This window comes from Oncorhynchus keta, chromosome 34 (genome assembly GCF_023373465.1).
Source record: "Oncorhynchus keta strain PuntledgeMale-10-30-2019 chromosome 34, Oket_V2, whole genome shotgun sequence".
Classification (NCBI taxonomy): Eukaryota; Metazoa; Chordata; class Actinopteri; order Salmoniformes; family Salmonidae; genus Oncorhynchus; species Oncorhynchus keta.
In genome coordinates this window covers 4,076,139-4,102,950 of record NC_068454.1, presented here as the reverse complement: position 1 = coordinate 4,102,950, position 26,812 = coordinate 4,076,139, and the positions used below count along the sequence as shown (strand labels likewise).

The 26,812-nt window shown below is 43.3% G+C and overlaps 1 protein-coding gene across 1 annotated transcript in view; it reads right to left on the bottom strand.

Moving 5' to 3' along the window:
• Positions 1 to 20,582, bottom strand: part of LOC118375467 (FHF complex subunit HOOK interacting protein 1B-like) — a 103,781-nt gene extending 83,199 nt beyond the window's left edge. The window contains 2 exon segments of the mRNA XM_052492736.1: positions 14,503 to 14,685; positions 20,464 to 20,582. The gene's annotated coding sequence lies outside the window, so the exon portion shown is untranslated.
• Between the last annotated feature and the right edge of the window lie 6,230 nt (positions 20,583 to 26,812).

Genomic DNA, 26,812 nt, shown 5'->3' with positions numbered 1-26,812 from the left:
TCTCCCGTATGGATCTAATCTGATAGTGGTAGTGGGGTGGTAGATGACTAGTCTCCCGTATGGATCTAATCTGATAGTGGTAGTGGGGTGGTAGATGACTAGTCTCCTTATGGCTCTAATCTGATAGTGGGGTGGTAGATGACTAGTCTCCCGTATGGATCTAATCTGATAGTGGGGTGGTAGATGACTAGTCTCCCTTATGGATCTAATCTGATAGTGGTAGTGGGGTGGTAGATGACTAGTCTCCGTATGGATCTAATCTGATAGTGGTAGTGGGGTGGTAGATGACTAGTCTCCCGTATGGATCTAATCTGATAGTGGTAGTGGGGTGGTAGATGACTAGTCTCCCGTTATGGCTCTAATCTGATGGTGGTAGTGGGGATCTAATCTGATAGTGGTGGATGACTAGTCTCCCGTATGGATCTAATCTGATAGTGGTAGTGGGGTGGTAGATGACTAGTCTCCCTTATGGCTCTAATCTGATAGTGGGGTGGTAGATGACTAGTCTCCCGTATGGATCTAATCTGATAGTGGGGTGGTAGATGACTAGTCTCCCTTATGGATCTAATCTGATAGTGGTAGTGGGGTGGTAGATGACTAGTCTCCCGTATGGATCTAATCTGATAGTGGTAGTGGGGTGGTAGATGACTAGTCTCCCTTATGGCTCTAATCTGATAGTGGGGTGGTGGATGACTAGTCTCCCGTATGGATCTAATCTGATAGTGGTAGTGGGGTGGTAGATGACTAGTCTCCCTTATGGATCTAATCTGATAGTGGTAGTGGGGTGGTAGATGACTAGTCTCCCTTATGGATCTAATCTGATAGTGGTAGTGGGGTGGTAGATGACTAGTCTCCCGTATGGATCTAATCTGATAGTGGTAGTGGGGTGGTAGATGACTAGTCTCCCTTATGGATCTAATCTGATAGTGGTAGTGGGGTGGTAGATGACTAGTCTCCCTTATGGATCTAATCTGATAGTGGTAGTGGGGTGGTAGATGACTAGTCTCCCGTATGGCTCTAATCTGATAGTGGTAGTGGGGTGGTAGATGACTAGTCTCCCGTATGGATCTAATCTGATAGTGGGGTGGTAGATGACTAGTCTCCCGTTATGGATCTAATCTGATAGTGGTAGTGGGGTGGTGGATGACTAGTCTCCCTTATGGATCTAATCTGATAGTGGTAGTGGGGTGGTGGATGACTAGTCTCCCTTATGGCTCTAATCTGATAGTGGTAGTGGGGTGGTAGATGACTAGTCTCCCGTATGGATCTAATCTGATAGTGGGGTGGTGGATGACTAGTCTCCCTTATGGATCTAATCTGATAGTGGTAGTGGGGTGGTAGATGACTAGTCTCCCGTATGGATCTAATCTGATAGTGGTAGTGGGGTGGTGGATGACTAGTCTCCCTTATGGATCTAATCTGATAGTGGGGTGGTAGATGACTAGTCTCCCGTATGGATCTAATCTGATAGTGGTAGTGGGGTGGTAGATGACTAGTCTCCCGTATGGATCTAATCTGATAGTGGGGTGGTGGATGACTCTCCCGTATGGATCTAATCTGATAGTGGGGTGGGGTGGTGGAGACTAGTCTCCCTTATGGATCTAATCTGATAGTGGGGTGGTGGATGACTAGTCTCCGTATGGATCTAATCTGATAGTGGTAGTGGGGTGGTGGATGACTAGTCTCCCGTATGGATCTAATCTGATAGTGGTAGTGGGGTGGTAGATGACTAGTCTCCCTTATGGATCTAATCTGATAGTGGGGTGGTAGATGACTAGTCTCCTTATGGATCTAATCTGATAGTGGTAGTGGGGTGGTAGATGACTAGTCTCCCTTATGGATCTAATCTGATAGTGGTAGTGGGGTGGTAGATGACTAGTCTCCCTTATGGATCTAATCTGATAGTGGTAGTGGGGTGGTAGATGACTAGTCTCCCGTATGGATCTAATCTGATAGTGGTAGTGGGGTGGTAGATGACTAGTCTCCCTTATGGATCTAATCTGATAGTGGTAGTGGGGTGGTGGATGACTAGTCTCCCGTATGGATCTAATCTGATAGTGGTAGTGGGGTGGTAGATGACTAGTCTCCCTTATGGATCTAATCTGATAGTGGGGTGGTAGATGACTAGTCTCCCTTATGGCTCTAATCTGATAGTGGTAGTGGGGTGGTGGATGACTAGTCTCCCGTATGGATCTAATCTGATAGTGGTAGTGGGGTGGTGGATGACTAGTCTCCCTTATGGATCTAATCTGATAGTGGTAGTGGGGTGGTAGATGACTAGTCTCCCTTATGGATCTAATCTGATAGTGGTAGTGGGGTGGTAGATGACTAGTCTCCCGTATGGATCTAATCTGATAGTGGTAGTGGGGTGGTAGATGACTAGTCTCCCTTATGGATCTAATCTGATAGTGGGGTGGTGGAGTGTCTCCTTATGGATCTAATCTGATGGGGGTGGTAGATGACTAGTCTCCCTGTATGGCTCTAATCTGATAGTGGTAGTGGTAGTGGTGATGACTAGTCTCCCGTATGGATCTAATCTGATAGTGGTAGTGGGGTGGTGGATGACTAGTCTCCCTTATGGCTCTAATCTGATAGTGGGGTGGTAGATGACTAGTCTCCCTTATGGCTCTAATCTGATAGTGGGGTGGTAGATGACTAGTCTCCCTTATGGATCTAATCTGATAGTGGTAGTGGGGTGGTAGATGACTAGTCTCCTTTATGGCTCTAATCTGATAGTGGTAGTGGGGTGGTAGATGACTAGTCTCCCGTATGGATCTAATCTGATAGTGGGGTGGTAGATGACTAGTCTCCCGTATGGATCTAATCTGATAGTGGTAGTGGGGTGGTAGATGACTAGTCTCCCTTATGGATCTAATCTGATAGTGGTAGTGGGGTGGTAGATGACTAGTCTCCCTTATGGCTCTAATCTGATAGTGGGGTGGTAGATGACTAGTCTCCTTTATGGCTCTAATCTGATAGTGGTAGTGGGGTGGTAGATGACTAGTCTCCCGTATGGATCTAATCTGATAGTGGGGTGGTAGATGACTAGTCTCCTTTATGGCTCTAATCTGATAGTGGGGTGGTAGATGACTAGTCTCCCGTATGGATCTAATCTGATAGTGGGGTGGTAGATGACTAGTCTCCTTATGGATCTAATCTGATAGTGGTAGTGGGGTGGTAGATGACTAGTCTCCCTTATGGATCTAATCTGATAGTGGTAGTGGGGTGGTAGATGACTAGTGGCTCTAATCTGATAGTGGGGTGGTAGATGACTAGTCTCCCTTATGGATCTAATCTGATAGTGGTAGTGGGGTGGTAGATGACTAGTCTCCCGTATGGATCTAATCTGATAGTGGGGTGGTAGATGACTAGTCTCCTTTAAATCTGATAGTGGTAGTGGGGTGGTAGATGACTAGTCTCCCGTATGGATCTAATCTGATAGTGGGGTGGTAGATGACTAGTCTCCCTTATGGATCTAATCTGATAGTGGTAGTGGGGTGGTAGATGACTAGTCTCCCTTATGGATCTAATCTGATAGTGGTAGTGGGGTGGTAGATGACTAGTCTCCTAATCTGATGGCTCTAATCTGATATAGTGGGGTGGTAGATGACTAGTCTCCCTTATGGATCTAATCTGATAGTGGTAGTGGGGTGGTAGATGACTAGTCTCCCGTATGGCTCTAATCTGATAGTGGGGTGGTAGATGACTAGTCTCCCTTATGGCTCTAATCTGATAGTGGGGTGGTAGATGACTAGTCTCCCGTATGGATCTAATCTGATAGTGGTAGTGGGGTGGTAGATGACTAGTCTCCCTTATGGATCTAATCTGATAGTGGTAGTGGGGTGGTAGATGACTAGTCTCCCTTATGGATCTAATCTGATAGTGGTAGTGGGGTGGTAGATGACTAGTCTCCCTTATGGATCTAATCTGATAGTGGTAGTGGGGTGGTAGATGACTAGTCTCCCGTATGGCTCTAATCTGATAGTGGGGTGGTAGATGACTAGTCTCCCTTATGGATCTAATCTGATAGTGGTAGTGGGGTGGTAGATGACTAGTCTCCTTATGGATCTAATCTGATAGTGGTAGTGGGGTGGTAGATGACTAGTCTCCCTTATGGATCTAATCTGATAGTGGTAGTGGGGTGGTAGATGACTAGTCTCCCGTATGGATCTAATCTGATAGTGGTAGTGGGGTGGTAGATGACTAGTCTCCCGTATGGCTCTAATCTGATAGTGGTAGTGGGGTGGTGGATGACTAGTCTCCCTTATGGATCTAATCTGATAGTGGTAGTGGGGTGGTGGATGACTAGTCTCCTTATGGATCTAATCTGATAGTGGTAGTGGGGTGGTAGATGACTAGTCTCCCTTATGGATCTAATCTGATAGTGGTAGTGGGGTGGGGTGGTGGATGACTAGTCTCCCTTATGGATCTAATCTGATAGTGGTAGTGGGGTGGTAGATGACTAGTCTCCCTTATGGATCTAATCTGATAGTGGTAGTGGGGTGGTAGATGACTAGTCTCCCTTATGGATCTAATCTGATAGTGGTAGTGGGGTGGTGGATGACTAGTCTCCCTTATGGATCTAATCTGATAGTGGTAGTGGGGTGGTGGATGACTAGTCTCCTTATGGATCTAATCTGATAGTGGTAGTGGGGTGGTAGATGACTAGTCTCCCTTATGGATCTAATCTGATAGTGGTTGTGGGGTGGTAGATGACTAGTCTCCCTTATGGCTCTAATCTGATAGTGGGGTGGTAGATGTCTAGCCTCCTTATGGCTCTAATCTGATAGTGGGGTGGTAGATGACTAGTCTCCCTTATGGCTCTAATCTGATAGTGGGGTGGTAGATGACTAGTCTCCCGTATGGATCTAATCTGATAGTGGTAGTGGGGTGGTAGATGTCTAGCCTCCCTAATATGGCTCTAATCTGATAGTGGGGTGGTATGACTAGCCTCCCTTATGGCTCTAATCTGATAGTGGGGTGGTAGATGACTAGTCTCCCTTATGGATCTAATCTGATAGTGGGGTGGTAGATGACTAGTCTCCCTTATGGATCTAATCTGATAGTGGTAGTGGGGTGGTAGATGACTAGTCTCCCTTATGGATCTAATCTGATAGTGGTAGTGGGGTGGTAGATGACTAGTCTCCTTATGGATCTAATCTGATAGTGGTAGTGGGGTGGTAGATGACTAGTCTCCCTTATGGCTCTAATCTGATAGTGGGGTGGTAGATGACTAGTCTCCCGTATGGATCTAATCTGATAGTGGTAGTGGGGTGGTAGATGACTAGTCTCCCTTATGGATCTAATCTGATAGTGGTAGTGGGGTGGTAGATGACTAGTCTCCCTTATGGATCTAATCTGATAGTGGTAGTGGGGTGGTAGATGACTAGTCTCCCGTATGGATCTAATCTGATAGTGGTAGTGGGGTGGTAGATGACTAGTCTCCCTTATGGCTCTAATCTGATAGTGGTAGTGGGGTGGTGGATGACTAGTCTCCCTTATGGATCTAATCTGATAGTGGTAGTGGGGTGGTGGATGACTAGTCTCCCTTATGGATCTAATCTGATAGTGGTAGTGGGGTGGTAGATGACTAGTCTCCCTTATGGATCTAATCTGATAGTGGTAGTGGGGTGGGGTGGTGGATGACTAGTCTCCCTTATGGATCTAATCTGATAGTGGTAGTGGGGTGGTAGATGACTAGTCTCCCTTATGGATCTAATCTGATAGTGGTAGTGGGGTGGTAGATGACTAGTCTCCCTTATGGATCTAATCTGATAGTGGTAGTGGGGTGGTGGATGACTAGTCTCCCTTATGGATCTAATCTGATAGTGGTAGTGGGGTGGTGGATGACTAGTCTCCCTTATGGATCTAATCTGATAGTGGTAGTGGGGTGGTAGATGACTAGTCTCCCTTATGGATCTAATCTGATAGTGGGGTGGTGGATGACTAGTCTCCCTTATGGCTCTAATCTGATAGTGGGGTGGTAGATGACTAGTCTCCCTTATGGCTCTAATCTGATAGTGGGGTGGTAGATGACTAGTCTCCCTTATGGCTCTAATCTGATAGTGGTAGTGGGGTGGTGGATGACTAGTCTCCCGTATGGATCTAATCTGATAGTGGTAGTGGGGTGGTGGATGACTAGCCTCCCTTATGGCTCTAATCTGATAGTGGGGTGGTAGATGCCAAGTCTCCCTTATGGCTCTGTACAGGTGCCTAAATAGTACATACACTATAGTAGGACTGACCCCATTTCGTCGATTGCTTGATGGACTATTGATCGATAAAAAAAAAATTTTTTTTTTTTTTTTTGAGCAGTCTAAAATATACACCTATTTTTGTTGTCACATGAGACACTGGTCTGATTCACGGCTGTCTCAGTGGACTAAACCATTGTGGAGGATGCAGGGATGGCAAACCGATCATTTTGATTAACCACATGATACAGTGGCTAGAAAGTATTCATCCCCTTTGGCATTTTTCCTATTTTGCTGCCTTTCAACCTGGAATTAAAATCGGATTTGAGGGGTTTGTAATCATTTGATTTACACAACATGCCTACCACTTTGAAAAATGTGTTTATTTATATTGTGGAACAAACAGGAAATAAAGACAAAAACAGAAAACTTGAACGTGCATAACTATTCCCCCCCCCCCCCCAAAAGTCAATAATTACTAGAGCCATCTTTTGCAGCAATTACAGCTGCAAGTATCTTGGGGTGTCTCTATAAACTTGGCACATCTAGCAACTGGGATTTTTGCCCATTCTTCAAGGCAAAACTGCTCCAGCTCCTTCAAGTTGGATGGGTTCCGCTGGTGTACAGCAATCTTCAAGTCAACCACATATTCTCAATTGGACTGAGGTCTGGCCATTCAAAATGTTTACCCTTAAACCACTCAAGTGTTGCTTTAGCAGTATGCTTAGGGCCACTGTCCTGCTGGAAGGTGAACCGCTGTCCCAGTCTCAAATCTCTGGAAGACTGAAACAGGTTTCACTCATGAATTTCCCTGTATTTAGTGCCATCCATCATACCTTAAATTCTGACCAGTTTCCCAGTCTCTGCCGATGAAAAACATCCCCACAGCATGATGCTGCCACCACGCTTCACTGTGGGGATGATGAACTCGGGGTGATGAGAGGTGTTGGGTTTGCATTTTCCTTTAAAGCCAAACAGCTCAATTGTCTCCTCATCTGACCAGAGTACCTTCTTCCATATGTTTGGGGAGTCTCCCACATACCTTTTGGCAAACACCAAACATGTTTGCTTACTTTTTTCTTTAAGCAATGGCTCTTTTCTGGCCACTCTTCCGTAAAGTCCAGCTCTGTGGAGAGTACAGCTTAAAGTGATCCTATGGACAGATACTCCAATCTCCGCTGTGGAGCTTTGCAGCTCCTTCAGGGTTATCTTTGGTCTCTTTGTTGCCTCTAATTAATGCCCTCCTTGCCTGGTCTGTGAGTTTTGGTGGACAGCCCTCTCTTGGCAGGTTTGTTATGGTGCCATATTCTTTCCATTTTTTAATTGTGGATTTAATGGTGCTCCGTGGGATGTTCAAAGTATCAGATATTTTTTTTATAACCCAACCCTTATCTGTACTTCTCCACAACTTTGTCCCTGACCTGTTTGGAGAGCTCCTTGGCCTTCATGGTGCCGCTTGCTTGGTGGTGCTCCTTGCTTAATGGTGTTGCAGACTGAGACCTTTCAGAACAGGTACTGAGATAATGAGATCATGTGACACCTAATTGCCCACAGGTGGACCGTAAATAAACGAATCATGTGACTTCTGAAGGTAATTAGTTGCACCAGATCTTATTCAGGGGGTTCATAGCAAAAGAGGGTGAATACATATGCACGCACCACTTTTCCATTTAAAATGTATTTATTTATTTTTGAAATAAGTTTTTTTATTCTCATTTCACTTCACCACTTTGGACTATTTGTTTATGTCCATGACATGAAATCCAAATAGAAATGCATTGAAGTTACAGGTTGTAATGCAACAAAATAGGAAAAACACCAAGGAGGTTGAATACTTTTGCAAGGCACTGTAATGATTTCGATGCGAAGACATTATTATAAATTAAACAAAATGTGCATATAAAAGCATAACTAGCACGCAGATCGGTACAAATAGTTAAATAAATTGGCACTCTAAATGGAGAAGTTGGTGTGGTCTATTTGGTGCGTAACAGTAGGATGTGAAGACCAGCAGCAGCGGGAGGAGGATCTCTTTCTCCCACGAGTCATGTGTGTCTTCATTTTATTTATTTCACCTTTATTTAACCGGTCTCTGCTCGGTAAAGCCCCACCTTATCTCAGCTTACTGGTCACCATAGCAGCACCCACCCGTAGCACGCGCTCCAGCAGGTATCTCTCACTGGTCACCCCCAAAGCCAATTCCTCCTTCAGCCGCCTTTCCTTCCAGTTCTCTGCTGCCAATGACTAGAACGAACTGCAAAAAAAAAAAAAAAATCACTGAAGCTGAAGACTCACATCTCCTTCACTAGCTTTAAGCACCAGCTCACTGCGCCTGTACATACCCCATCTGTAAATAGCCCATCCAACTACCTCATCCCCATACTGTATTTATATATCTATCTATCTTGCTCCTTTGCACCCCAGTATTTCTACTTGCACATTCATCTTCTGCACATCTATCACTCCAGTGTTTAACTGGTATATTGTATTTACTTCTTACCTCATTTGCACAAACGGTATATAGACTTGTACTGTATCATTGACTATGTTTATTTATTCCATGTGTAACTCTGTGTTGCTGTTTGTGTCGAAGTGCTTTGCTTCATCTTGGCCAGGTCGCAGTTGTAAATGAGAACTTGTTCTCAACTGGCCCACCTGGTTAAATAGAGGTAAAATAAATAATAATAATCATTATTGGAATTGAAAATTCTAGCCCCGATGATCACACCACGCTCAAAGTTCCTTAGGTCACTCGTTCTACCCATTCTTGCGTCGCGTGTGAAAAACCCAGGAGGCCGGACGTTTCTGAGGTACTGGAACCAGTGCGCCTGGCCCCGATGATCACACCACGCTCAAAGTTCCTTAGGTCACTCGTTCTACCCATTCTTGCGTCGCGTGTGAAAAACCCAGGAGGCCGGACGTTTCTGAGGTACTGGAACCAGTGCGCCTGGCCCCGATGATCACACCACGCTCAAAGTTCCTTAGGTCACTCGTTCTGCCCATTCTAACGTTCAATCAATCAAACAGTAACTAAATGCCTTGATGCCTGTCTGCATGTTTTATATATATTTTTTTATTTCACCTCTATTTAACCAGGGAGGCCAGTTAAGAACAAGTTCTCATTTACAACTGCAACCTGGCCAAGATAAAGAAAGCGTCAAAAAACAAACTCATGGAATAAACAAACATACAGTCAATAACACAATAGAAAAATCTATATACAGCGTGTGCAAATGAAGTAAGGAGGTACAGCCACGTGACTCACTGTGTATATGAATGGTGTGTGTCGACAGTATATGAATAGAAAAGGTGTGTGTACACATTAGGTAGTCATTATAGGATGAGCCATGACTAGATTACAGAATGGTTTTCCTGACTGAACCAAATGACTATCGACCTCAGGCACTCACCAGCAATACATGTTAAAGTGAGTTTTACCACTCGTCATTCACTCCGTCAACACTTCCTATTACAGAAAGGAAATTAGCGATAGCACGGTATATCACGATAGGACGTTTGACCCCCGCCCCAAAAACCGAGACGACAGCAACGCGTGTCGTCATCCCCTACATTCCGAGGCAACAACCATTCCACAGGCTGTGTGATTTATCACAGCATGTTCAGCTGCATATCAATCCCTTTCATGGATGTCACTGCACATTACGTCAGGCAGCTCTGTCTTTCCTTTAGGCACAAAAACAAGGTCACAACGCTACCGAGATGGAAAATACCGATTTCAGACAACCTGGAATCAGAACTTGGTATAGCATGTAACATAGAATAACGTTAACCTTCCGCGTCCACAATTTAAAAACAGGATTTCTTCTCTAACTTTGTTTATCATGTCAAAAGAAAAGACTGACCACAAAGCAAAAGTATTAGTAGGACACAAGGCATCTCTTACGTAACTTCTGAAATGGTCAGTCAAAGAGCTAACAGCAGACAGACTCAAACAACCAAAACAGAGCTGGTAAATCCTCCCTGCCCCACCCGGTCCTGCCTCCCCCCCCAAAACTTCCCTGGAACATCCTGTGACCGTTTCCTTCCAAGAGCCAGCCTGAGATGGGGCCCAGCCTGGTCCCGAAGTTCCAATGACATCATCTGTCGCTGGGTGGGTCCCTTCAAAGGAGCTCTGACTGAACACAACAATCACCCCCCCCCACACACACACACACACAACCAGTGTTTGTCTAACTACATAAAGCTGTTAAAATGTCAGTTTGTGTCTCTGCTAAGAGGAGGAATACAAAGTAGAGGAAGAGAACAGCTTGAGAAAGAGAGAGAAGCAGCAGTATCCTCCTGCTGCCTTTCCAGCTCTGTTCCCGGGCCCAGACTGACTGAAAATGTAGTGGTGGTACCACTCACCTCAGAATGAGATCGGCAGGATAACAAACCTTAGCCTAGCACCCCGTATTAAATCGGCATATTCACCAGCTGTTATAAAATATATATATATATATATATTACCTTCAACAAGTGTTATCTTGTGATCAAGCCATCAAAGGATTTGTGATTATTGGCGTCATAAAAATGTTAGCAATTAGCATGTTTGACATTTCAGTGGAAATACTACTATCAGCTTTTTGATAAGCAGTTTACCCAACAACAAAAAAAGTCAAGTATTAATCAACATACAGTTATTGGCCATCTTACTATTTTGATCAATTTACAAGATATATTTGTTTAAAACAAAAAAAAAAATACAGCCTTATATCTGAAGTGTTTACTAGATAGTTGGCTAGCCTTAAGAGTTAAAAAAATAATAATTACTTGCCTGAAATCCTATATTTTCAGAGGAAAAAGATGTATATTAAATGACATGTGGTCTAATTTTATACAGAGTGTCCCACAAAATGTGTATATAAAAAAACTTTTTTACACTTTCAAAACTTACTAAAAACGTAATTTACATATATAGCCATGTATATCGGTGGTCAGCTAGCTGGAAGGGTGTCTTTAGTCGCAAAACGTACCGTTATTTTCCAGTCCATTTAAAATGTTGAGCACGAGGTGATTTATTCCACTAACCACTAGAGTGTCTGAAGATGGGGGTAAATTTGCGAGTACACTGTCAAGAAAAGTTTAAATTCCCTATACTGCTCTCCTAAAACCTATTAGGCTACAGTTCAGAGGCATTCGAGATGCTCCGACCTACTGTGAAAAGGGCCAATATTTATTTGCCCATCTAAGACACACATAGAAATCCCAAAAGGCCGTACCTACCTACCTGGCACTACGCTTCCATACCCCTTCTACAACACACAAACACGGAAGCAGCGAGCCGTAAAAACGTTCTGTTTGCAGTGACCTTTGAGCCAGCACCCTGTCGCGTGAGGCCCTCGTGTGTAGAGGGCAGGGTTGGGGTCAATTCGAGTCCAAGTCAGCTAAACTTTTCACATAGCTTCTCCTGTTCAGTTTATTGAGAAGTCATTGAAAATCGATGCAATGTTTTAAATTATTAAATTTGATTTTAAGTTTACTTCCTGAATTGACTGCCTTCAATTTGAATTGACTCCAAACGTGGTAGGGCCCCTGGCCCCACCCCTCCCCTGTTTCTAATGGGCTGTACATGGTGCAGTGAGTCAGAGGTGAGGTGAGCAGCCTCCGACCCTAATAACCTCCATCCTAACACAGAACAGCAGCACGGGCCTTCGGCTCAGACAGAGGGAGAGTAAAGAAGGACATTCCTTTCAGCAGGAGAGAGAACATTTGAACATCTTGGCCATGTTCTGTTACAATTTCCACCCGGCACAGCCAGAAGAAGACTGGCCACCCCACATAGCCTGGTTCCTCTCTAGGTTTCTTCCCTAGGTTCTGGCCTTTCTAGGGAGTTGTTCCTAGCCACTGTGCTTCTACACCTGCATTGCTTGCCGTTTGGGGTTTTAGGCTGGGTTTCTATACAGCACTTTGAGATACCAGCTGATGTAAGAAGGGCTATATAAATACATTTGATTTGATTCAATAGGGATGGGTTAATTGAAAATCAGGATATCCGAACAGGATATCCGAACAGACGTCTGTATTTAAACATTTGTTAGAGTATCCGTGGTTATTTTATATCCTTGTGTGTAACAAACTTTAGAATGAAATATTTATGTACGGCGCGTCGTTTGCGGTTGAGCAAATGTAAAATGTAGCCTACGGATGAACAAAGTAATTTTGATTTTCAAGCTCATGGGCTATGAGCTATTGGCTATGAGCTATGGGCTATGAGCTATGGGCTATGGGCTATGGGCTATTGGCTATGGGCTATGGGCTATGGGCTATGAGTTATGGGCTATGAGTTATGGGCTATGAGTTATGGGCTATGGGCTATGAGCTATGAGCTATGAGCTACATGAAAAGGCATTTTACTATTATAGCATGTAACATTCCGCCCTGCGGTCAGCCCTGACAATAATATGCTAGCAATAACCCTACAGGCTCACACCAACGGAGGAGGGTCCACAAGACACGGCACAGATCAACGGGCCTCCCGAGTAGCGCAGCAGTCTAAGGCACTGCCTCACTACAGAACCGGGTTTGATCCAAGGCTGTGTCGCAGCCTGGCGCGTCTGGGAGACCAATGAGGCGGCACACAATTGGCCCAGCGTCGTCTGGGTTAGGGGGGATTGGCCGGCCCGGATGTTCTTGTCCCATCGTGCTCTAGTAACTCCTTGTGGTGGGCCCGGGCACGCTGACTTAGGATGTATGGTGTTTCCTATGACACATTAGGTGCGGCTGGCTTCAGGGTTAAGCGAGCAGTGTGTCAGAAGCAGCGCGGCTTAGCAGGGTCAGGTTTCGGAGGATGCAACTCCGTAGTGGAGTGATGGGACAAGAAATTTGAGAGAAAAGCGGTGAAGTACATTTTAATTTTAGTTTAAAAAATATATATATATTTCAATTAATAAAATGATTTATTTTTTTTACTTTGACTATTTAGATATCAGGAAAGATAAAGATCTTGTTCTGTGACTAAGACAGGCCACATTTAACAGCAATTAACTTCTTCGGGCTAGGGGGCAGTAGTCGGAAGTTTGGATGAATGAGGTGCCCAAAGTAAACTGCCTGTAACTCAGGCTCAGAAGCTAGGATATCCATATAAAAATGGGTACTATTGGATAGAAAACACTCTAAAGTTTCCAAAACTGATAAAATAATGTCCGAGTATAACAGAACTGATATGTCAGGCAAAACTCGAGGACAATCCATCCAGATTTTTTTTCCCCCCCAGCTCACCACTGATTACAATGGCTGGGAATGGGAATATAAAAAGGAAAACCAGTTCCTAGGGCTTCCACTAGATGTCAACAGTCTTTGGAAAGAGTTCCAGGCTTGTTTTTTGTTTTTTTAAATGAGCTAAAATTCATAGTTTTTCTAAGTGGCTCCCATTGTGGCTGTAGTGTTTGTGGCGCGTTCTGGTGAGGGCGAGCACATGGTTATTTATCTCCAGGAATGGTCTCCGGTAATTCTCAGTCTTAAATTTGATTGTTTGTTTACATAATAGGGTACCTGAGGATTGATTAGAAACGTTGTTTGATACGTTTGGAAGAAGTTTATTGGTAATTTACGGGATTCATTTATATGCATTTTGAAAGAGGGAAAACGGTGGATTACCGAGTCAAGCGCGCCAATTTTTGTGATATACAGAAAGGACCATTTGTTATGTAGCTGGGACCCTTGTGATTGCAACCAGATGAAGATATTCAAAAGGTAAGGGATTTATTTTATCGCTATTTCTGACTTCCGTGACGCCTCTGCTTGGTTGGAAATGTATGTCATGCTTTTGTGTGTGGTGGCGCTGTCCTCAGATAATCACTGTCCTCAGATAATCACATACTGTGCTTTCGCTGTGAAGCCTTTTTGAAATCGGACAAAGAAACAAGAAGTTAAGCTTTTAACAGATGTGGAACACTTGTATTTTCATGAATGTTTAATATCAAGATTTTTGTCATTTGAATTTCGCGCTCTGCAATTTCACCGAATGTGGGCCAGTAGTGTCCGAATGATCAGCAAAAAGTTAAAAAGAGACTGAAAGTGAACATATTAGGGATGGGCTACCACCGACAACATGATCTGCTCCACCGTCATCAGTCTACATTCTTTACCAGCTACCATCATTCGTCACAGAAGCAGTGTCTTGAACATTTCCTCAAAACAACTCAATCACGACAACGCACTGCTATACTTGGCTCAAGACGAGAACAGAGGCTGCTGGGACATAAAGTAGGTTTTGTACCACCTTAGAGAGTCACTACGATTCATTGCGGTTTCGTTTGCTTACATCACGTGTACAGAGAGAGATCCTGTAAAAAAAACACCATCTTACCTGAACACTTGCTCAGCGTCTGTCTGGTCTAAACCTCCATGTTGGCTCTGGTCCTCAGAGGGAAGAGGGACTTCTGGCTCATGGCCCTAGCTGGCTGCTCCAGTCCAACACCAGCTTTTAAGGGAAGTCACCAGCCAGCAGCAATCAGCTTAGCCTTCCTTAGCCCCAACTGCTACCCCGGGACTGAATATTGAAACACAGAGACAGATGGAGTTTGGTTATAGGCTGTGGTAAACCATTGTATTATACTAAACTACAGGTCTAGTCTGGTGAAGACAGACAGTAGTGACAGTGAAGGTGTCAGTGAAGGTGTACTGTTACAGCACTGTCTCCTAATGCTGGGCTACGACAGGCAGTGTTCGGTTTCACCCCACTGGCGCGCCGTCCTCCGGAGCCCCAGCCATTACTCACCCCGGTCTAAACAACCACTATAGGCCCCGGTTGAAGGAGACCGAGAGGAATGTAAATGCAAGACAAGAGGTCAGAGTTTAACGACTGTAGGCTGGAGTAGAACAGAATCAAATCAAATGTATTTATATAGCCCTTCGTACATCAGCTGATATCTCAAAGTGCTGTACAGAAACCCAGCATAAAACCCCAAAACAGCAAGCAATGCAGGTGTAGAAGCATGGTGACTAGGAAAAACTCCCTAGAAAGGCCAAAACCTAGGAAGAAACCTAGAGAGGAACCAGGCTATGAGGGTGGCCAGTCCTCTACTGGCTGTGCTGGGTGGAGATTATAACAGAACATGGACAAGATGTTCAAATGTTCATAAATGACCAGCATGGTCAAATAATAGTAATCGCACTAGTTGGTTGTCGAGGGTGAAACAGGTCAGCACCTCAGGGTAAATGTCAGTTGGCTTTTCATAGCCGATCATTAAGAGTATCTTTACCACTCCTGCTGTCTCTAGAGAGTTGAAAACAGCATGTCTGGGACAGCTAGCACGTCCGGTTAACAGGACAGGATTCCATAGCCGCAGGCAGAACAGTTGAAACTGGAGCTGCAGCACTGCCAGGTGGACTGGTGGACTGGGATCCTCCTCGTGTTCCGTTTTGTTAACGGTTGTTTACGGAGCGCAGGAGAAACCGCTAAAACCACAGCTCAGGTCAAGTCAGAGACAACGTGGGAGTGCTTCTTCAGGATGGCAGAGGGTACTGTATCATCTCTCATCAACAACACGGGAACATAAGAACAAGTGAGGCAGTGCACAAATGTCCCAGTGTTGTCCGGGTTAGGGGAAGGGTTTTGGCCGGCCGGCATTTGTCCCATTGAGATCTAGCAACTCCTTGTGGCGGGCTGGGCGCAATGCGCGATGACTTCAGTTGCCAGCTGTATGGCGTTTCCAACAACACATTGGTGCGGCTGGCTTCCCGGGTTCAACGAGCAGTGTGTTAAGAAGCAGTGTGGCTTGGAGGCGGCAGGGTAGCCTAGTGGTTAGAGTGTAGAGGCGGCAGGTAGCCTAGTGGTTAGAGTGTAGAGGCGGCAGGTAGCCTAGTGGTTAGAGTGTAGAGGCGGCAGGTAGCCTAGTGGTTAGAGTGTAGGGCGGCAGGTAGCCTAGTGGTTAGAGTGTAGGGCGGCAGGTAGCCTAGTGGTTAGAGTGTAGAGGCGGCAGGTAGCCTAGTGGTTAGAGTGTAGAGGCGGCAGGGTAGCCTAGTGGTTAGAGTGTGGAGGCGGCAGGTAGCCTAGTGGTTAGAGTGTAGAGGCGGCAGGTAGCCTAGTGGTTAGAGTGTGGAGGCGGCAGGGTAGCCTAGTGGTTAGAGTGTAGAGGCGGCAGGGTAGCCTAGTGGTTAGAGTGTAGAGGCGGCAGGTAGCCTAGTGGTTAGAGTGTAGAGGCGGCAGGGTAGCCTAGTGGTTAGAGTGTAGAGGCGGCAGGTAGCCTAGTGGTTAGAGTGTAGAGGCGGCAGGTAGCCTAGTGGTTAGAGTGTAGAGGCGGCAGGTAGCCTAGTGGTTAGAGTGTAGAGGCGGCAGGTAGCCTAGTGGTTAGAGTGTAGAGGCGGCAGGTAGCCTAGTGGTTAGAGTGTAGAGGCGGCAGGTAGCCTAGTGGTTAGAGTGTAGAGGCGGCAGGTAGCCTAGTGGTTAGAGTGTAGAGGCGGCAGGTAGCCTAGTGGTTAGAGTGTAGAGGCGGCAGGTAGCCTAGTGGTTAGAGTGTAGAGGCGGCAGGTAGCCTAGTGGTTAGAACATTGGACTCGTCACCAAAAAGTTGCAAGATCAAATCCCCGAGCTGACAAGGTCCAAATCTGTCCTTCAACAAGGCAGTTAACCCACCGTTCCCCCGTAGGCAGTCATTGAAAATAAGAATGTGTTCTTATCAGACATGTCTAGTTAAATAAAGGGGAGGGGGAAAAAAAGAAAAAAATTTGTATAGTGTAATTAAATTGGGTACTTGTTTGTCGTCATGTATCTAACTTATCACACGCCACAGAGCCTAGTTAGAGGAATATCACCTGTCAGGCAGCATTGCGCAATCTGAGCTCGAGGTAGCGTAATTGTTTGAAACCTGAACGTTGTACTTTACTTAAAATAACGAGGCATGTTTTACCTTGCTTCAAAGTAGCCGTGAAAAAAAAAAAAATCCGTCCATAAAAACTTAAGAGGTCTTCCTCATTAAGATAAAGAAGTTTTCCTCATTCCATTAACCAGAATTTCTCTCCTGTTTCTATTGGTTTTCATATCAACTTTCTTTCATTGTCCAGAAGCCGAAGGCACAATCTTAGTCATATAAGTCAGGGAGAGTAGAAGGTCCTCAAGAATGAAGGAAATGAAGTCGAACTCAAACTTTAACAAAAACCTTAACGGCTAACAATCTACGGTACGTTGAATCCAGGCGCATTTCAGTCACGTTTCCTCTGTTTTCTTGCCTGTTGTACAACATCATATAATCAACTCATAGGCAGAGCTCCCACAAAGCACCTTACAGCCATACAGGCCTATCCCATGGCAGAACTTGTGTCGGTTTATAAGCTGAACAGCAGCTAAGCTTAAGGCTCAATATTTCTGACAAAACAAAGAAGTCAGCATTTTCAATCCCTGAGCTAATGTACAAAAAGGGTGGGGATTGTATTTCCAGGTCACATTCTTCAGGTGCTATAAAAGTCAGTAAGTTGAGCTCAAAGTCCACCTGCTCATATTCTAACACTGGGAGATTTAAGGCACGTACACAATAAGACGTAGAAAGGAAAGACAAAAGGTCAGTTATGAGGTGAAAAGAACTAGAAATGTGTGTAGTTCTGTCCTTGAGCTGTTCATGTCTATTAATGTTCTGTATTGGGTTTCATGTTATGTGTGGAACCCCAGGAAGAGTAGCTGCTGCTTTTGTAACAACTAATGGGAATCCATAATAAAATGCCAAAATAAACTTAACCAAACCTTGAAACCGTTCTGTCGACACGGACAGTCAGAGCAGAAATTAGACATGTTAGCCTGCCTCAGCACAGTGAGAGGCCTTTATGGGATCTCTAGATAGGTTGGGTTCTACTGTTGCTCTTTATGGGATCTCTAGATAGGTTGGGTTCTACTGTTGCTCTTTATGGGATCTCTAGTTATGTTGGGTTCGACTGTTGCTCTTTATGGGATCTCTAGTTATGTTGGGTTCTACTGTTGCTCTTTATGGGATCTCTAGTTATGTTGGGTTCTACTGTTGCTCTTTATGGGATCTCTAGTTATGTTGGGTTCTACTGTTGCTCTTTATGGGATCTCTAGTTATGTTGGGTTCTACTGTTGCTCTTTATGGGATCTCTAGTTATGTTGGGTTCTACTGTTGCTCTTTATGGGATCTCTAGTTATGTTGGGTTCTACTGTTGCTCTTTATGGGATCTCTAGTTATGTTGGGTTCTACTGTTGCTCTTTATGGGATCTCTAGTTATGTTGGGTTCTACTGTTGCTCTTTATGGGATCTCTAGTTATGTTGGGTTCTACTGTTGCTCTTTATGGGATCTCTAGTTATGTTGGGTTCTACTGTTGCTCTTTATGGGATCTCTAGTTATGTTGGGTTCTACTGTTGCTCTTTATGGGATCTCTAGTTATGTTGGGTTCTACTGTTGCTCTTTATGGGATCTCTAGTTATGTTGGGTTCTACTGTTGCTCTTTATGGGATCTCTAGTTATGTTGGGTTCTACTGTTGCTCTTTATGGGATCTCTAGTTATGTTGGGTTCTACTGTTGCTCTTTATGGGATCTCTAGTTATGTTGGGTTCTACTGTTGCTCTTTATGGGATCTCTAGTTATGTTGGGTTCTACTGTTGCTCTTTATGGGATCTCTAGTTATGTTGGGTTCTACTGTTGCTCTTTATGGGATCTCTAGTTATGTTGGGTTCTACTGTTGCTCTTTATGGGATCTCTAGTTATGTTGGGTTCTACTGTTGGTCTTTATGGGATCTCCAAGAGTGTCTATATTTCTGTAGAGAGAGAGAGAAGAATGAGGTGTGTGTATGAAAGGAAGAGATGAGAAACTGGGTGAATAGGATAGATATGATTCTGCTGAGATCCAGCAGGGCTGAGGCAGAGAGGCAGAGTCAGTTCCCAGAGAGGGAGTCTATATATGATGTTATCAGACCTCCCACACACAGACACACACATCCTAAAGACTCAGTGAAAGCCATGTAACGCTCACAAATGGGCAGAGATAAAATATATGGGTAGGGAAGAGATTCTCAAGAGAGGCCAACTGACCAGTCATGTTTGTTGAACTCTTGTGCCTGCATCTGAAATGGCACCCTATCCCCTGTATAGCGCACTACTTTTGACAGTCAAAAGTAGTGCACTACATAACTTAGGTAATAGGGTGCTCTCTCTCTCTCTCTGGCCACAGGAAGATGCGTCTCCGTGATAAATGATTGAGTGGCAAGTCAGCCACCATCAGCTCCTAAGCCTTTCGTGTCAAGTCCATCTCAACAAAGAACCTCTTGACCTGGACAGTTCAGCCATGTCTCAAATGTTCTCAATACCAACTTAAAAATGTGCTGAAGAATTATAAATCATTCGCAGAACAATTTCATGGTCTGTGCCAGTGTTGAAGTAGACCGAGAAGAATGTAAATGCAAGCTGTTACACTCTGAAAACAGTGAAGGTTAACTAGAAAGACTAGTAGATCATACACTCAAAAAAGGTGAAGATCGTGTCTCAACAAGTTTTGAGAAACACTAGCTACAACATCCTCAGCCAACCTTGACATGATGCAGGTCAATTATTAATAAATAAATAAAAGATTAGACATTTGATAGATATGAGCTTAGAATACAATGTTTTAGAAAATATTTATCCCAATCCTAAAATAACCAGCAACAAGCTAGCTAACTAGCAATTGATGGCTAAGCTAAATAGCCAGTTAGCTTGGTTTATTAGCATTGCTGACGTTAGCAATTACAATCACTGGGAAATGGTGCTTGCTACACATTTCAAAAATCCCAAAGTGAATATAAAGCAACCTTAAGGGAATATTTGAGGAACTAGTGTGCCTGCCTGCTGCTCGTTGGCATAATACCTCTCTGTCACGGACTGTATTCACAGTGCTGATGTTTGATGCAATGTTTAGCTAATAGCAAAATAATGTTTCAATAACGCGCTAATTTAGCTGATAAAAACGGTCTATCTAGCTAGCTGATATAACGTTATGTCTCCTTCTTCGGCGATGATAAACGTTAGCAACAACAAACAAACAAAACGGATGTGTTCACACTCAACTAGCTAAACGTGGTTAAATAACGTTAGCAAGCAAAATGAGGAAAAAGTCATATTAAACCAGCAAAATACTCACCGTTCGGGTTTGCATTATTTAACAACACAACCGCTAAACTGCTGCGGAGGAGCAGTGATTTCAACAGGATAACTTCGCTAGCTAGCTAGCCAACAGAAAAGCGAATTTAACAGTTTTTACTATCCAGGATATTCCACTGTCAGTCGACCAGTGTACAGTAAAATAATAATTACACAACACTGTGAAAACGTAATTTAGCTTACTCACCGACGCAAAAGAAGATCGCCGTTGAATTGTATACATTTTTTTTTGTCGCATAGGTTTATTCCTTCAGACAACAACAAACCATTTTCATGATTTCACAATCTCTCTTCTCTCTCTTTCTCCACCTTCTCGAATTCCTCTCTCTCACACGCACGCACACGCAAGGGACGCGATGACGTTGTGTGATAGAAAGCGCGTCTCCGTGTCCTCTTCCACCTGTGTGATGCTAGACACAATAAGGAATTTAGTTAGCCGCAAATGTGGCATTTGTGCTTTGCATTCAAAAAAGAAAAGTTCACATCTGAAAGTGATTAATTAAACAGATACAAATAATGGAATCGTGCCATATTTGGACTAGATAATGCGAAACAAAGTCTGAATGTTGTTAAACAAATGTATAACAAAAGATGATAAAAAGATGATAATGATAATTAGTTAAATTGAAAGTAAAAATCTGTTGGAATTGGACCGTGGCTGTAACAGACTTTAGAATTGCATTGGGGGCATACTTATACACTTTACAGCCTAACCTATTATACACCCATTAAATAGGGTATCAACCTACTCAGAGACATTCACTTTAGCTCTCATTGCAGGATGTTGACTGTGGGAATGAACCTTTCCAGTCAGTCTATTGTGTGTATCGAACATTCATACTGCACTGTGCACACTGGCAAGTGGGGGTGCTACATACTACATACTCCGGGGTCCCCCACAATCCCCCATATAGCATGTGAACACGTCAATAGCCATGATTGTTTAGATGTATATATATATAATTACACAAAATGAGCTTTAAAACGAAACGTTTTCTTTCAGCCTCATGGCTAAATGTGTAGAATAGCAGGAAATTAACTCAGTGATTCTTGAAAGTCGGGACAATTCTTATCCGGCAGGAAAAATACATTTTTATGGTTGAAAAAAAAGGACTTTCTTGCATTATTTGAGCTTAAAATGTACATTAAGGGAATTTTATAAGGAAAATATTTGTTTTGGGAATTTTCTAAATACTTTCAATCTTATTTTGTTTCCATGTCGACTCTATGCCTGGAAATGCCCTTGTCCTGAGCAAAGGATCCCAATTTCAAACTCTCCAAAAAGGTGTTCTAAAAACTGGCAATAATGGATATTAACTGATGTTATTTCAATAATGTATATTAACTGATGTCATCTCAATAATGGATATTAACTGATGTCATCTCAATAATGGATATCAACTGATGTCATCTCAATAATGTATATTAACTGATGTCATCTCAATAATGTATATTAACTGATGTCATCTCAATAATGGATATTAACTGATGTCATCTCAATAATGGATATTAACTGATGGCATCTCAATAATGTATATTAACTGATGTCATCTCAATAATGGATATTAACTGATGTCATCTCAATAATGGATATTAACTGATGTCATCTCAATAATGGATATTAACTGATGTCATCTCAATAATGGATATTAACTGATGTCATTTCAATCACGAATATTAACTGATGTCATCTCAATAATGGATATTAACTGATGTCATCTCAATAATGGATATTAACTGATGTCATCTCAATAATGTATATTAACTGATGTCATCTCAATAATGTATATTAACTGATGTCATTTCAATCACGAATATTAACTGATGTCATCTCAATAATGGATATTAACTGATGTCATTGCTACTGTGTATACTACTCCGTAGAACATCAACTCCGTCCGATTTTTTGTCTAAAGTCAAGCGTCATTATTGTCTATAGTCAACTCCTTGTCTAAAGTCAAGCGTCAGATTTTTGTCTATAGTCAACTCCTTGTCTAAAGTCACCTCCTTCAGATTGTGCATACCATCCCCCGAAATGTAGAGTCTGTATGTTTGAAGAGGTAAAACATTTTTTTTACCAGGCTACATTTGTTGTGGTTGCATATGGTACAACAAAAAGCATAAAGATACTGAATTTCCACGTGAGACGTCTCATATCTGCACTGACAGAGTCCACCTTGTAGAGTCCCTGCTTCAAGATGGTTTTGATTACGCAGACTGGGACATGTTCCCCGGATAGCCTCAGAGAATAATATAGATTTATACGCTGATTCGGTGAGTGAGTTTATAAGGAAGTGCATAGGAGATGTTGTACCTTCTGTGACTATTAAAACCTACCCTAACCAGCAACCATAGATAGATAGATGGCTGCATTCGCAGAAAACTCAAAGTGCAAACCATCGCATTTAACCATGGAAAGATGACAGGAAATATGGTTAAATACAAACAGTGGAGATATTCCCTCCTCAATTTAATTTTACCTTTATTTAAACAGGCAAGTCAGTTGAGAACACATTCTTATTTTCAATGACAGCCTGGGAACAGTGGGTTAACTGCCTTTTCAGGGCAGAACCTGAGAACCTCGTCAGCTCGGGGTTTGAACTCGCAACCTTCCGGTTACTAGTCCAATGCTCTAACCACTAGGCTACGCTGCCGCAAGGCATTCAAACAAGCAAAATGTCGGTATAAATACAAAGTGGAGTCGCAATTCAACGGCTCAGACGCGAGACGTATGTGGCAGGCCTCTACAGACAATCACGGACCACAGAAAGAAACATCAGCCACGTCGCGGACACCCACTGGAGAACCCACTGGAGAACCCACTGGACAACCCACTGGAGAACCCACCGAGGACCCACTGGAGAACCCACCGAGAACCCACTGGAGAACCCACTGGAGAACCCACTGGAGAACCAGACTGCATCACTAGCCGCGTTCTCAGAGCATGTGCAGACCAGCTGACTTGTGTGTTTACAGACATATTCAATCTCTCCCGATCCCAGTCTGCTGTCCCCACATGCTTCAAGATTGCCATCATTGTTCCTGTGCCCAAGAAGGCAAAGGTAATGTAATTGAACTGACTGACTACCGCCCCATATCATTCACTTCTGTCATCATGAAGTGCTTTGCGAGACTATTCAAGGATCATATCACCTCCACCCTACCTGTCACCCTAGACACACTGCAATTTGCTTACCGCCCAAATAGGTCCACAGATGATGCAATCACCATCACACTGCACACTCCCCTATCCCACCTGGACAAGAGGAATGCCTATGTAAGAATGCTGTTCGTTGACTACAGCTCAGCATTCAACACCATAGTACCCTCCAAGCTCATCATTAAGCTGGAGGCCCTGGGTCTCAACCACGCCGTGGCAATTGGGTCCTGGACTTCTTGAAGGGTCACCCCAGGTGGTGGAGGTAGGAAACAACATCTCAACTTCGCTGCTCGTCAACACTGGGGCCCCACAAGGGTGTGTGTTCAGCCCCCTTCTGTACTCCTGTTCACCCATGACTGCGTGGCCATGCACGCCTCCAACACGGTCATCAAGTTTGCAGACAACACAACAGTAGTAGGCTTAGAGGTGGAATTATCTGGTGAAATCTGCATTAATGCCTCCTGCTTTTCTTAGCCAAATATTTTCAGAACCTCTATTGGGAAAACATAGACGTTCTGCCTAAGGTCCCCATAGCAGAGTTCACTTGCTGGTGTTCTGAGCTAGGTTTAGTGATAATTCCAGGGAATTTCAGTTCCTCACATTGGGTTGGCATAACAATTGACATGGAGCACAGAGCGAGACAACCAGAACATTAAACTGTAGAATAATGAGACAACCATTACATTAAACTGTAGAATAATGAGACAACCATTACATTAAACTGTAGAATAAGGAGACAACCATTACATTAAACTGTAGAATAATGAGACCAGAACATTAAACTGTAGAATAATGAGACAACCATTACATTAAACTGTAGAATAATGAGACAACCATTACATTAAACTGTAGAATAATGAGACAACAACCATTACATTAAACTGTAGAATAATGAGACAACAACCATTACATTAAACTGTAGAATAATGAGACAACCATTACATTAAACTGTAGAATAATGAGACCAGAACATTAAACTGTAGAATAATGAGACAACCATTACATTAAACTGTAGAATAATGAGACAACCATTACATTAAGCTGTACAATGAGACAATCAGAACATTAAACTGCAGAATATAAAATAAATAATAGAGTTGTGATGAATATTGTCCTTTACTGTGAATTCTGGCATCGATGAAGTAAATAAAAAACTGTCCGATTGCAGCAGTTGTGGTATCTACAGTACGTTTGTTTTCCAAAGCGGTCCTTTCACGCCAAATGCTTGTGCTTCTAGTTCCGACCGTGCACTAATATCTAACAACTAATATAATCTAACAATTTCACAACAACTACACTTGTGCAGTACACACAAGTGTAAAAGAATGAATACGAATATGTACATACAAATATATGAATGAGAGATGCCCGAAAGGCAAGATGCAGAAGTTGGTATAGAGTACAGTATATACATATAAGACGAGTAATGTAAACATTATATAAAGCATCATTATTTAAAGTGACTTGTGACACATTTCAGGGTGTGACACTTTTTTACCTTTATTTAACTAGGTAAGTCAGTTAAGAACAAATTCTTATTTTCAATGACAGCCTAAGAACAGTGGGTTAACTGCCTTGTTCAGGGGCAGAACGACAGATTTGTACCTTGTCAGCTCGGGGTTTGAACTTGGAACCAAGTCCAACGCTCTAACCACTAGGCTACCCTGCCGCCCCACTTTGAGATGTGATGTTACTCACCATGGGAATTTGCTTGAAACCACCAATAGAGAACCAATATTGAAGCTGTGTTGATCTCCAAAAGCACATCTTAGGGCATTTGTGTCAGCGTAGGACTAATTCTATATTTTGTAACACTTGTATAACGACAATAAATTCCTGATAGATAAAGAACAGCCCTGATAGGTAAAGAACAGCCCTGACAGATAAAGAACAGCCCTAATAGATAAAGAACAGCCCTGATAGGTAAAGAACAGCCCTGATAGATAAAGAACAGCCCTAATAGATAAAGAACAGCCCTGATAGATAAAGAACAGCCCTGATAGGTAAAGAACAGCCCTGATAGGTTAAGAACAGCCCTGATAGGTAAAGAACAGCCCTGATAGGTAAAGAACAGCCCTAATAGATAAAGAACAGCCCTGATAGATAAAGAACAGCCCTGATAGATAAAGAACAGCCCTGATAGGTAAAGAACAGCCCTGATAGGTAAAGAACAGCCCTGATAGGTAAAGAACAGCCCTGATAGATAAAGAACAGCCCTGATAGGTAAAGAACAGCCCTGATAGGTAAAGAACAGCCCTGATAGGTAAAGAACAGCCCTGATAGGTAAAGAACAGCCCTGATAGATAAAGAACAGCCCTGATAGATAAAGAACAGCCCTGATAGATAAAGAACAGCCCTGATAGGTAAAGAACAGCCCTGATAGATAAAGAACAGCCCTGATAGATAAAGAACAGCCCTGATAGGTAAAGCACAGCCCTGATAGGTAAAGAACAGCCCTGATAGGTAAAGAACAGCCCTGATAGGTAAAGCACAGCCCTGATAGGTAAAGAACAGCCCTGATAGGTAAAGAACAGCCCTGATAGGTAAAGAACAGCCCTGATAGGCAGAGAACAGCCCTGATAGGTAAAGAACAGCCCTGATAGATAAAGAACAGCCCTGATAGATAAAGAACAGCCCTGATAGGTAAAGAACAGCCCTGATAGATAAAGAACAGCCCTGATAGGTAAAGAACAGCCCTGATAGGTAAAGAACAGCCCTGATAGGTAAAGAACAGCCCTGATAGATAAAGAACAGTCCTGATAGATAAAGAACAGCCCTGATAGATAAAGAACAGCCCTGATAGGTAAAGAACAGCCCTGATAGGCAGAGAACAGCCCTGATAGGTAAAGAACAGCCCTGATAGATAAAGAACAGCCCTGATAGGTAAAGAACAGTCCTGATAGATAAAGAACAGCCCTGATAGATAAAGAACAGCCCTGATAGGTAAAGAACAGCCCTGATAGGTAAAGAACAGCCCTGATAGATAAAGAACAGTCCTGATAGATAAAGAACAGCCCTGATAGATAAAGAACAGCCCTGATAGATAAAGAACAGCCCTGATAGGTAAAGAACAGCCCTGATAGGTAAAGAAGAGCCCTGATAGATAAAGAACAGTCCTGATAGATAAAGAACAGCCCTGATAGATAAAGAACAGCCCTGATAGGTAAAGAACAGCCCTGATAGGTAAAGAACAGCCCTGATAGATAAAGAACAGTCCTGATAGATAAAGAACAGCCCTGATAGATAAAGAACAGCCCTGATAGGTAAAGAACAGCCCTGATAGGCAGAGAACAGCCCTGATAGGTAAAGAACAGCCCTGATAGATAAAGAACAGCCCTGATAGGTAAAGAACAGCCCTGATAGGTAAAGAACAGCC